Source organism: Melozone crissalis, unplaced genomic scaffold (genome assembly GCF_028551555.1).
Source record: "Melozone crissalis strain CALT ecotype California unplaced genomic scaffold, PUWL_Pcris_2 ptg000029l_1, whole genome shotgun sequence".
NCBI lineage: Eukaryota > Metazoa > Chordata > Aves > Passeriformes > Passerellidae > Melozone > Melozone crissalis.
This window is the reverse complement of record NW_026535807.1, coordinates 6685376-6698264: the sequence shown is the minus strand read 5'-3', so window position 1 is coordinate 6698264 and position 12889 is coordinate 6685376. Positions and strand designations below refer to the sequence as shown.

The 12889-nt window shown below is 48.7% G+C and overlaps 1 protein-coding gene across 3 annotated transcripts in view; it reads right to left on the bottom strand.

Moving 5' to 3' along the window:
• Positions 1-12889, bottom strand: part of PRICKLE2 (prickle planar cell polarity protein 2) — a 103508-nt gene that overhangs the window by 32743 nt on the left and 57876 nt on the right. Inside the window, exon 1 of one of the 3 annotated variants that reach the window (XM_054280892.1) lies at positions 9621-9684. The exons of the other annotated variants lie outside the window; for them this stretch is intronic. The gene's annotated coding sequence lies outside the window, so the exon portion shown is untranslated. Of the gene's footprint in view, positions 1-9620; positions 9685-12889 lie in introns of those variants that run through there. 3 annotated transcript variants of the gene reach the window in all.

Genomic DNA, 12889 nt, shown 5'->3' with positions numbered 1-12889 from the left:
CCCCGGTGAGCAGTGCTTTAAATGAGAAAGTGATTCCTGCCAGTCGAGACTAAACTCAACCATTTCTTATCCTCAGGCATTTTCTAACACAGGATTTGTCTCTCTCATGAGGAGGAAATAAAAGTCCATATTTACTGTAAAAACAGATGACAATCCATCTGAGTCAGACTGCCCAATGCTTGGGGATATACATTTGCTTGTCCCTTCACTGCACCACACAGAGTATTTCCAGGGGCCAGCACAGGCACAGGCCATGCCTGGTGGGGGTCAACTTGCCAGCCAGAACTGCAGAATCATTACTGAATTTAGGACAACTGAGGGCTTTGCTAAAATGGGAAATGGTGGATTGACTGGGAAGCCGTGAATGACAAGTCTCTTTAGCATGCTGATAGCATAAATTTGCTTATTAAAGTAGCATAAAAATTGATTATAGTCTGAACACATAAATCTAAATTAAATTAAGGGAGGCTACAAAACCCACACTTATACTGCAATGGAATCTTAACCACCTGGCTTGGTGGCACATGCCACAGCTCAGCAGCACTGGGAGGAAAGCACAAGAACTGAAAGAACAGCCCACAGAGGCTGCAATTCAACAGCCATTACATTAATTCACTGCAATGTCGGCTGTTCTTAACACTTCTTTAAAGGGGCTGTTCCCGCAGCCTGTGGCCTGTGACAGATTTTCTTCACAGGCTTGAACCTGAACTTTTATCTGCAGGGCTGCAAGGACAGTACAGACTCAGAATGGTCTGGGTTGAAAGGAACCCTAAAGGTCATTCAGCTCCAACATCCCCTGCCATGGGCAGGACACCTTCCACTAGACCAGGGTGCTCAGGGCTCATCCAGCCTGGCCTTGAACACTTCCAGGGATGGGACATCTGCAAGTTCTCCAGGCACTCTGTGCTACGGCTTCACCCACCCACAGTAAAGAATGCCTTCCTAATATCCAATCTAAACTTTGTCTCAGTTTAAATCCATTCCCCCTTGTTCTAACACTATATGCTCTTGTAAAAAGTCCCTCTCCAGCAATGCTGTAGGCTCCTCCAGGAAAGGCTGATAAAGTCACCACAGAGCCTTCTCTTCTCCAGGCTGAACAATCCCAACCATGTCAGCCTTTCCCCACAGGACAGGTGTTTCATCCCTCTAATCATCACACCCCTTCACCAGGGCAACAGTGAAGGACAAACCATGCTGAAACCGTCTCCTGACAAAGAAAAAGAGGTTAAAGGGAATGCTGATAAATTGGCTTCTATTTCTAAAAACTCAATGCTTTTCCACAGGCTGGGTCAATGGTATCTATTTTAGAGCAACCACACAGGATTCTGAATTAATTTGCACTAATGAAGCACCACTGACTTCTGAGGAATGAGATAAGGTTTCACTTGGGTAGCAGAAGGGAGACATCTCAGAAATAAGAAGGTACCACACAAAATCAAGGGAAAATGTGCAGTTGCTATTGCAAGTTTCTCTGCTCTGCAGTAAAGCAAAGAAATTCAGAGGGAAGCAATAGTTAAACCCAGGGGCTGGAATTTTTAAACACCTTTCCTTCTCTTTCACTGCTATGTACAAGCCAGCTAAGCATAGCAGTGCTCGGATCCAGCTTCAAGTCTAAATTTCCATTTGGCCATTACAGCACAAAAAACGCACTCTAGCAAAAGTCAAGAGGCTCCGTTAAGTCAAGCCAGGGAGATTTGCCAGATTTTCCCATTTCCTGCCTTTCATCAGATCTAAACCACACAGCAACCCCCACACACTCCAGCGTCTGGTTTGCGTCCAGTCGGGGAGTCTCGGCATCACCTCTGGCTGTTTCCTTAAAAAAGAACCAAGGTACCATTTCATGCGAGTATTTTAATTAATCAGCTACTGTGGAAGGGGTACTCTGCCTCAGAAAAATCACTGTTATCATTACTGTTTCCATCTCATTTCATGATACGATTAAAAGCAGCTTAATAGGAAACAAGATTTTAAGAATAATTGACAGAGCCCCAGATTTGGCCCTGGAGTTAAGTTATTCTAAAGGAGTTCAGGACTTCACCAAATTTTGACTTTTGGGATATTGATCATGTGCTTCAAAGGGGAACAAACCCAACAGCCCAGTGGGGGCATGAGCATTACAATGGGGGAAAATCCAGAGCACAGGCTTCCTCCTCCTTCCCACTCTAGATACATCCCCCTCAGGAGATGGGACATGGCAGGAGAGCATCAGACATCTTGGCTTTTAATAAATTAAATAAATCAGGACTTGTAATAACAATGTCAAAAATTGAATAGGTGAGATGTATGATCAGTCAGACCCCAGAGATCACTCCCACCCCCCAGCTCACACCACACACAGCCAGGATCCTGAGGATTGGGTCAGGAAGCTGGTTTACCCCTCGCTCCTCCTGTCCCATCCCAGGCAAGAGAGTTTGGCTGGTGAGTGGCTTTCCTAGTCAGAAAAGCAAAGGATGAAAACAACACAGGTTGCCTATCTACTCAGCAGTGATGTCCCAAGTCAGGACTTTGCACCATTAAAACTTGACCATCTCCAAGCATGGGGTTTCTGCTACCTCCCTGGGCAAACTGTACAAAATTCAAGACCTTGTCTCTGAGATAGTCAGCTTTTTCCTCCTCATTAAAAGCAGATGATTAACAGCTTTAATTACAATTTTCTTTACATTAGGATATGCTGCTTCATGGGAACAATACCCAGTGTCCTAGGAGTGTCTTTCCACTTCTATGATCAGGTTTCCATGACTTCTTCACATAGGTCTCACTTACTCAACTTTATTTTATCATCTTCCAGCTCACTATAATTAAAAATAATTCCCCATAGCAAAAATTTAATATCAGGATGTACATTTCAAATGTGAGATGAAATTGAAAAAAAACGTTTTCCCCCGCTGCACTCAGAGCAGAGCAGCACAAAGTGAGACAACGCACGTGTCAGTGCTCGCCTGTGCCTGCAATGACCACGGTGACAATGTGGGTGCCACAGAGGGGGCTGGTGGCTGTTGGAGGGGAGCAGGGCCATGGCTGGCAGCCTGCCTGGCTGCTCCTGCCAGCAGCAGCTCCTTAGGAAGTGCAGCACAGCCTGCAGATGCTCACACATCCGTGTGTCACACACCTCACCCTGGACAAGGAGCTGCATCCTTGGGATGGCACCTCCTCCAAAGGGAAACCCATTAGCTTGGCTCTGGCCAAGCCTCACCACCACCAAAGCCTCAGCAACAACAACCTCTGCTGCCTGTGCAACCTTGCACAACTTGAGCAGAGTGCAGGCAGCCAGGTTTTATTTAGCAAGAATAAATTAACACCAATCGCTGTCTGGAAATCCCATCTTCATTCATGAGCCTTTCCATCTTGCTCCCATCCCAGGTCTGCGAGCTTGTCTCAGGGAAGAATCAGAGATATCACCAGCACTGGGGAGGAAACAACAGAGCAAGGATGGCTGACAGCATGACTGGCTTTGAGCACAGAGGGTGAATAAAGGAGCTTTTAAGCTTGTGGGCAGGGAGAAAGGCGAGCGGAGCCGGCGGCAGGCAGGCTGCTGCAGGAGGCACGGGCTGGGGAGCATCGGCAGCGCTGCTCTGCACAGAGCTGCACACAGAGCTGTCCTGTGCTGGGGCCACGGCGGCGGGAAGCAAACGGGGAGAAAAAGAACATTTCCTGGTGTCAGATTTAGCTGGAAAGGAGCCTGCCTTGAATTGACTTCACATGGTACAAAGCAGCAACGTCTCAGAAACAGACTGAAAAATTTCTTCTCCTCAAGGCCAGCAAAGTTACAAGATGGATGTGTTTTATTTTGCATTGGCTGCTTTTTACATAGTGATCCTGGCACAGTGGGCAAGTTCTCTCCTCAGAGGAGGCTCTAAGCCTCCTTCCAGTCATATCCCTACCCACACACTGGTGCAGGAGGAAGGTGTAAATAGAACCACCACCCCACGCCAGGCCTTTTCTCTCTACAGATGAAAACAGAACACAAGGGGAATCTGAAGCAAACAGGAACCCAACACACCAAGTAGAGAACATGGTTTCAAAGTACCTCTTGCTTGGGAAGCTGAAGTACACTCCCAGCTTTGGTGGATCTTGACACGAAGCCAACTGACCTGTGAGGTCCCTGGGACGAGGCAGTGCCTTGTTGTACAACCCTGTTAGCAAAGCACAGCCTCTGCCATCTCTGGAGCCTCCCGCAGCCCTTTCATCTCAGCAATGGCACCAACAAAAAGCTAAACCATGCTGAAAACACTAGTGCAGTGCAAGAGGCTCTGGAGAGAGCTGTGAGCGTGACCCCAGCTTTCTGAAGAGAGATGAGGTCTCCCTGCTGTGAAACACCAGCAGACTCCAATTTGGGAAAGCATGAGCAGAGCTGAAGAGTCAGGGAAGAGAGGTGGAGGGCAGCCTGTCACCATGGCAAAGGGGGTCCTTGCCAAGAGTGTGTAGCTCCAGCAAAGGAGCCAGGTGAGCTGGGCTCTCCCAGGGAACAGCCTGCATGTCTGGCTCTTGGGATGGGACTCCCTAGGATGCTGAAGGCAGCACACCCCTGCCTGCAGGAAAAGCTCCTGGCCACAGGGCTCTTCTCTTCCTGTTCAGTGCGTGGGCATGCAGAACATAACACAGCAAAGAGCACCAAGGCAAAGCTTGCCCAAGCTGAGATCCACAAATATTCTGAGAAAGGGCAGAGCCCAACGCCTCCCAGCAACAGCAGGAACGAAGGCAGAGTTTAAAATTGTGGCAGAAATGTTAGAATTCCTCTTGGACAAAGAAGGAACTCGGTAAACAGCCCTTATCACCCACCAGCGGGTGCTTATCTCTGCTTCTCACTTGTTTCTTCTGGGATGGGAATAAATGGGCTGTGTCAGGGAGCAGCTCCCTCTCCAGACAAAGCCAGCAGCCGGAATGCCACAGCCCTGCACGGCCATGGAGGCCTCTGCTGTGCTCCCTAATACAGGATTTGCATGCATTTGTGCACACATTAGCATGCAAGATTTGGAATCCCTCAAAAAGCAATTGTCTGCTCTGCTCAGATGGGGGGTGTAAATGCAGACGGACAATTCCCTTCTCACCTGGCTTAAGGCACACGTGGCAGCCTGATCTCCTTCCAGCATCCTGCCATCATTCTGACTGCAGTAAGGCTTCTGGGTCATCAGTCAGTAAATCACAAAACCCCAAAACCTCGTGGAAAAGGGAGAGAAGGCTCAGGATTTGGGGCAGCTCCTATGACCCCTGAGTTTCTTAAGGAGGGTGTCTTAATATCCCTGCCTGTTATCTCCTCCCCTCAATTGAGAGTTAATGAGGCATCTTCCCATCTCAAGTGAGCTCCAGCCATACAGACACGTTTTTCCAGACCCCACAAGCAGGGCAAATATTTACCTAAATGGAAAAATTACCAGTCCTTCACTGCCATAGGGAGAGCCCAGCAGTTCTCCTCCAGCATGGGGAAACTGAGGCATGGAGCAACCACAAGCAGCACCCAGCTGTGGCTTCCCCATGGACTTCCTAACCATCAGAGGAGCCCCAAGCTTTTGTGCTTGAAACAGACATTTCAGGCTGAAGTTCTGCCTCTTTCTCCAACTTCTTTAACATGGTATGCTGCTAACAGTAGCCCCCATCCAGCTGCTGCCCATGGCCTCAGGGCCCATGGATCTCAGTGACAAAGGGGCATCTCCCCAGATAAAACATTTCTGTAACTTCCCAGCTCTTCCAGTCACTGTTGCTGAAAAACCCCAACCTATCAGTGGGAATGAACTGCATAGATTCTGTGTTACCTGGGTTGAAAGGGAAGCTTTGCAAAAGCTTTTACCTGCCCACTGTGGTGCAGGAGGAGAAGGAGGTGAATTAGACGTGGGTACCAATAATAGCAGGAATTCAAAGTCTGAGGACAAGGTGCCCTTGGTGGCCTGCAAGGACAGTCAAGGGATGCCAACATTCACTTGACACAACATGTTGTGGGAACAGCTGGCTTGACAGACCAACATCAGGTGGTAGCAACAGAGCTGGCAGAACAGTAATGCCAGGAAACAAGGAAGAGAGAAATAATCCAGCAACCAAACTGGTTGCATTCTACAGATACAAGTATCCCAGATCCCAAGGGCCACAAGAAAAGTACATGTAGCCACCCATCTGCATGAAGGTCACATTAGGTGGGGAAACACTAAGAGGATGGAAGAATTGCAAATCAGACTCCTCTCTATTTTCCCCATCCATGTTCTTGTCTCCCCCCTCAATTTGCTCAAGGCAAACCAGCTTTTTTTACAGAATTGCTTTATTTGTAGTTCCCCCCTGACCCTTGCAGCGCCCACAGTACCAGTTGTGAAGGTATCCAGGATGGCATTCAAGCTTTTATGACAAAGCCCATTTCTGCTCCTAGAAAAATTCTCCTCTCTAGCTGATTTGTCCATGTTTGGCCTCAGGCTGGAGACTAATTTTAATTTTAAAACTCATCCTTTACCAATGCAAAAGCTATTCTTGTTTAATTAAGAAAAATAAGAATAAAAAAAGAACTATCCCCAGTACTGCCAGTTGCAGCCAAATATGAGCAAAAGCAGCCTTTGAGGATTTTCCATTTGTTCTGCTTCCATCATGAATCAGGACCATCCCTTTCCCAAGCAGGTAGAACACCTGCCCGTGGGTTCCCACTGCCCTGTTCCCAAACCACTGCTTCCCTGAGGCACAGCCGGGGGCTGCTCCCAATCCTGCTGTGGTCTGAGGCACCACACGGCAGAGAACAACCAGAGGCAGACCAGGAAATCAGAACAAAACACAACACAACAATGCACAAACCCCCCAGATTCCTCATCTGATGTGTCTGGTGCCCTCTTAGGCAAACAAGGAATCAGAACCACAGACCAAAGCTGTGGCCAGACTTTTCAGCAACACCCCAGGATGAGAATGAAAACATGACCAATCTTTCCAGCCAGTGGCTGAACCCCAGTGGGGGATCTGGGGTGCATCACAGGCCAATTTGGAGAGCCCAGGTGCACCCCAGTGCTCTGCAGTGAACACAGCCCCCTGCTTGGGCTCCAGTTTCTCCCTGTGCGCTGGGTAAGAGCAGCTGGGTGTTGAAACACCCTCTTGACCTGAGCCACAGTGCCAGGCTGCTCCCATGAGCCACAACCCCTGACACAAACTGTGAAAATTCTGATGCATAAAGATGAGATGGTTAAATTAAAGGATATTAATAACTCAGCAGCTCTCAGAAGAACCCTCAACTTGGATCTCTCAGGGTATTTTGCAAAAGATTCAATAATTTCTTTTCATAATAGAGGTTAGACAGAAATGGGCAAATTGCTACACCCATGTGAGCTGCAGATCAAGCAAAGGGCAGAGAGAGAAGAGGCAAAAGAAGCTGCAGTGAGCCCCAGCCTGTTGCCCAGCCATGCTACCAGGAGAAAAGGCATCCAACAGGCTGCTCCCTCACATCCAAGACGATGGAGGCAGTCTGCCAGCTCACAGGCTTACCGCTACTCTCAGCATATTTATATTAGGGCTGGTTTTTTTCCCCTTAAAGGTCCAGCTCTCAGCATACAGAAACAATAATAACCACACATGTCTCCCCAGTCATGGAGAAGAAATGCAAACCGCTGGTTTACAAGTCGAAGAGAAGAACAGGCTCAGCAGCAGCAGCAGTAATAACCCTGAAGCTGGTGGGCAAACAATGCTGAAGCCAAGCTGGTGACTATAAAAGGCAGAAGGTACAGGATGGGCAGACGCAGGGCTGTGGACACCCAGGAGGGTCTGGTGTCCCCCATGGCAGGACAACCCCAACCCCACAGATCCCAGAGACCAATGGGGCCTCTGGCTGATGGGGATGGGAGAGGGGACACAGTGGAGGAGCAGGCACAGCAGGGCCCTGAGGAACTCTCCCTCTGGGCTTCCCATCCAAGAGCCAGGGTGGGTCCGTGTGACAAAGCCCTGCCCTACCCTGAGGGTTATCCTGTCAGGTTTTAATGATAGCACTGGGTGGCTTTTCAGCCTAACAGGATGCAGAGCTGTATCACAGGAGGTCCTTTCTGCACTGTTATAAACTGAAGATGCAAATTCCAAGCCTGGGGTTCTAGCACCCTGGATCCAAACCCAGCTGTCCAGTGAGAAACTCATCTCTGTCCAGTATGCAGATCTTCACTGTTTTCTCAAGTTTTAATAACTCTGGGCTCTCCACAGGCAGTATTTATCTTCCTGCCCCTCTTCCCCCCCATCCCATTCCAAGCCCATCACTCCAGACTAGCTAAGCTAAGTGAGTTCCTAGCGACCTGCCCCAGGGCTGCGCACACTATTTTAAGGGCCTTCACTTGTATTTGCAGCATGACAAGCAGAAACCACGGGAAGCAGTAAACACGCTGCAATCCAAGCATCAGGCCATACATCCTAAAGGAAAAAACCTGGCTGATGGGCAAAGCGCTCAGGAGCAGGATGAGCTAGGCTGAAAATGGTAATTTATTGCAGAAGTTAAGACTCAGACGGCGTCCCCCGAGGCAGACAATACTGACCCGCATGTGAAAGCAAACACTGGCAGCCTGATCCGAGGCTGGGCTGGCTGAGCCCAGCCAGGCTGCCAGCAGCAAATGCGCAAGGCTGGGTCATTCTGTTAAGCGGAGTCTGGCTGGCGGAAAACACACAACGGGAGGAGATTAAAATGCGAAGCAAAATATAATCTTGTTAGCTGCAGACAGTTTTACTTTACAAATCTTTATCACAGGCTCAAGCCGGCACCCTTATAAACACAATGCAGTGATGCGAGACATGTAAGTGCTCCCACAGCAGGCGGAATAATCGCCGAATGAAAATAAGTCAGATAAGTTACAAGATAAGAGAGCTAAAACTGAAAGGATGACACTGCATCTGGTGCAAATAATTATTTTGGCATTATTCTGTCCAGTGCTAATCCTCAACTGCTCAAAAAGATTCAATCGCTGTTTAGCACCGCCAAGGAATCATGACTAGAAAACAAAGAATAACTGGATTAAAATCTTTCCACGGTCACAGGTCATGTCTGTGTCACATCTGCTTAAAATGTTCCTTCAAGGGACAAGAAAAAAAGGAAATTGGATTTGAAAAGATTGCACTGAAAAACATAACCCCCAGGTTGCAGTTCTAGGTTGGTTTATAGTTTGCCATTCTGGCATGAACAACAAGGGCTTAGAAAGATTATTACTTTAAAACTTCCTATTCTCAGGAAGGCAAAACCACCAAAATAAACATCTGAACCCCCGTGTCCTCATTCACAGCCCCAGCCTCCACGCAGTCTGCTCAGAAAATGTGCAGAGAATCCAGGCTTCTAGGGGCTGCATTCACCAGAGCAATACAATTAACACCGAGAAATGAAGATTTTTAAACTCCTATTACAGCCAGCTGAGCCCTCCTGATTATCTTTAAAACGAGAACTCCATTACAACAGCATCAGCATTTCTCCCAGACGTCCTGCAGCTGCAGAAATGCAATTTAACAATTAACCTTATACATCCATAAACACAGAGAACAGCAAAGGCTGGAAAAACAGCGCAGCCCCTCGCAGCTAACCGAGCAAAGTTAGCACTGCGTGCATCCATGGAATGCTCCTCATTCCGCCTCCTCTACTTTCTATCCCTTTTAAAAACCCACGGCAAATGTGAAGTAGGTGCTCAAAGGCAGCTCCTTACCTGTTCCCGCTGGGATGGCAGCGCAGCAGGGAAGGGTCTATGAGCTGCCCGGCCGCCCTGGCTGTGCCCGCGGGCTGCTCGCAGGACCGGCCGGAGCCCCGCAGTGCCACACAGCATCCCTCGCTCCGGCTCCGGGGCTCTGTGGAAGCCTTTCCGAGCAGGCACGTTCCCGCAGGAAAGCTGCCCTGCCAAACCGTGCCTTTCCTGCCCCGCGTCTGCAGCTCTCGCCTCAATCGCCTCGCTTAGAAATCCGGCTCCGGAGGGTCCCTCCCTCTCTGCTCCCAACGCGAGCGGCTCCAGCAGCTCCCCCCTGCAGCCTGCCTTTCTCCGAGTGACCCTCGGAGGTGGCGAGAGGATGTCCAATTTGCTCGCCGAGCGCAGGCATTAACGAGGAGCGATGCTGCCCGTGGAGAATAATTGGCGGCGCGGGAGCGGCGCGGGGCTCTGCTGTTGCATTGCTCTCCTCTCCTGCATGTTAATGAGCAATGATGTCAGCAAGCCAAAGTCACCGCATCCCGCCCGGACCGCCACGGCCCGGCCACCCGCCCCGTTATTTACACGGAGATCAGCCCGCTCTCCCAAATCGATACAGCCTCCAGGCTGTTTGGGCAATGGGAGAGGGGAAAAAAAAAATCCTCCCCGCTCGCTTGCGTGTTTCACAGAGTTGGCTGCGCACCAGCAGCCTAAATTGAACGGTGTGAAGACATTAATTATCCTTCCCTTCTTATTTGACGCTGACCGAACCTCAACTTGCTGTCAAACTTCAGGTACCGCTTCTTAGGTACGCGGGCTATTAACGCAATGACCCGCTGGCTCCGAGCAACGCGTCGTTTTTCCTGGCTTTCAATGCCCTCTCATTTATCTTCTACACTAGTTTGATTCCCTACTGGCTTTTAGACGCAGCATGTTTGTGACCAGCAGGGCTAAATATTCTGGGGAATACAAGTTATTAGCGTGGCATTTCGGTCACTGCATATTTTAATACATTTTCTCCCACACGGCCAGGACAGATGAACGATTCACACCTTTTTATGTGTGTCTCAGGTGAGTACTGCGAGCCCGAGGAATACAGCACCTCAGCTGGGGATGCTAAGCCTCTTCCCCCTGTGCTTCCTTCCCCTTGGAACAGAAAATGCAGAGAAGGAGCTACGCTGCCAAATCCCTTCTGCTGCTCTTTAATTCCGTTGTTTGGGAATTTGGTGGTCACAGATGAATAATTCGAGTCATCTGGAGGACAGCGTACTTCTCAGTTCTTAGCATTTGCAAAAAAGTGCGTGAAATTCAAAAAACTCGTTTCTGTGGACTCAAAAAAAAACCCCACAGAAAGCAAATAAAACTTTTCAAACACATAGCGTTTCTTGTTGAGGAATACACCTGGTCCAGGTAGCCGGGCTCCAAACTGCAGATTGAGATGGAGATTGAAATGCACTTTAACCTCTGGGTGGGACCCCGAGACAGGAGGCCATGAACTGCCAACCTTTGGGATCACAAAGGACGTGAAGATGGGGGATGCCAGCCAGGTGAATGAACACTGAGAGACACTGCAGAACTGGGAATTGCCGACCTTTTGGATAACAAAGGAGTTGAAGACCACTGATGCTAGTGAGGTGGATGGACAGGAAAATGACTGGGAGGAAGGGCTAGACTGGGAGAGGATAAAAGCCCACGAGTTCCTTTTTGGAGGGTTCTCAGAGGCACCAGCTTGGGCTACATTTGTGTTGCTGCTCTCGGAATAAATGGATTTATGGAACAGGACACCTGAGCTGCTATGGGAAACCTGGTCTGGCTGTGAGTGGGGAAGCCAAGAGGGGCTCCAGGCTCACTGGAGCTGCTGCCATGAAGCGACTTCAGTCCCAGAAGTCAAAGTCTCTGGCCTTGGGAGTGAGACTGTCAGAGAGTCTCATGAATGGTCAGAGTGGGAAGTTTCCTTAACATTCTCCTGCATGCTCCTGACTTTTGATGCCTGACTCCAGATTTCAGAGCCCTTGATTGTGGCAATATTAGCTATGTTTACAGAACACAGAAGGATGCAGAAACTACAGCTGTGAGTCTTTCTGCAGCCTCAAATGCCTTAAATTGTTATTATTAAGGCTCATAAATTAGGTTTAATTACATGGAATTACACTCAAAATCTCAAGGATGAGATCTGCAGCTGGGACAAACCAGCCCAGCTCTAAGAGCCTCCCCAAGTTACTGAGCCAAGTAGGACAAACCAAGAATGTGCAGTGATCTGAACTCTCTTTTTTTTTTTTTTCATTTATATTAAGTTTGAGCAGCAAGTTCAAGAGTTGAGCATTGACTGTTAGTGCATCCAGCCAGATCAGACCTTCCTTTCACAGAGCAGGAGCTTCTGCTGGAGATGGCTGAAGTGCTGAGGATGGTCTCCTTCAACTCCTCCAACTACAAAGAGCAATAGAACTTGTAGGAAAAATCTTCCCTGATCCTTCAGCTTCCTAAACTGGCCCATTTTGCCCCTTTCAGCCTGAATCATCGCTGCAGGCAGGCTGTCAATCTTGTCTCTCTGTGATTAATGTGCCATGGCCCCAAGATGATTTACTTTTCCTCTTACACTCAGAACATGTTAATTACAACACAAAGGGAATGAGACAAAACGGAATTGGGCAGAAGCAAACAAAGAAGCCTGCTTATAAAATGATAATGTTGAGCAGAAATGCTGTAGAGCAGAAATTACGTGTGTTCCTTGGAAACATATCCCTCAAAGCACGCAGCAGTGACTCAGGGCCACAAACAGCACAAGGAACACGTCCTGTTCCATAGGGCACATCCTGTGGACACTCATTTTCACCCAAAACAAGTAAAAATGTCTGACTTTATCAGCATTAGCTTTCCAGGAGGAAAGGCCCTTCAGCTGCAGACACTTTGGAGCAAAGTCTCTATTTGTGCTCCAAGGGTCTCCATCAGCCGGCCTCACCCTCAGGGGAAAGGCTGGCAAGGCATGAGTGTCCAACCCCACACTTCTTGTACAACACCCTCTGCCACCATCTACAGCAGCTTCAATCACCCTGCACCAGCCTGATATGATCCCACCCCAGGGCACGTGGCAGTGTCATCCCCACACAACCAAGACCCTAAATGTGAGCTCTGCTTGGCTTTCTTGGTCAACTGATCATCTGCACAAAGGGATCATACCAGGAACTGAAAGCCTTTCAGTCTAAGTTCATCCACAAAGATAAAATGGGTGTGAGAATCACAAATTGAAGTAAAAGATCAGTAAAAGACCAATGTCTGCAACACTTCAGCTGCAGGGC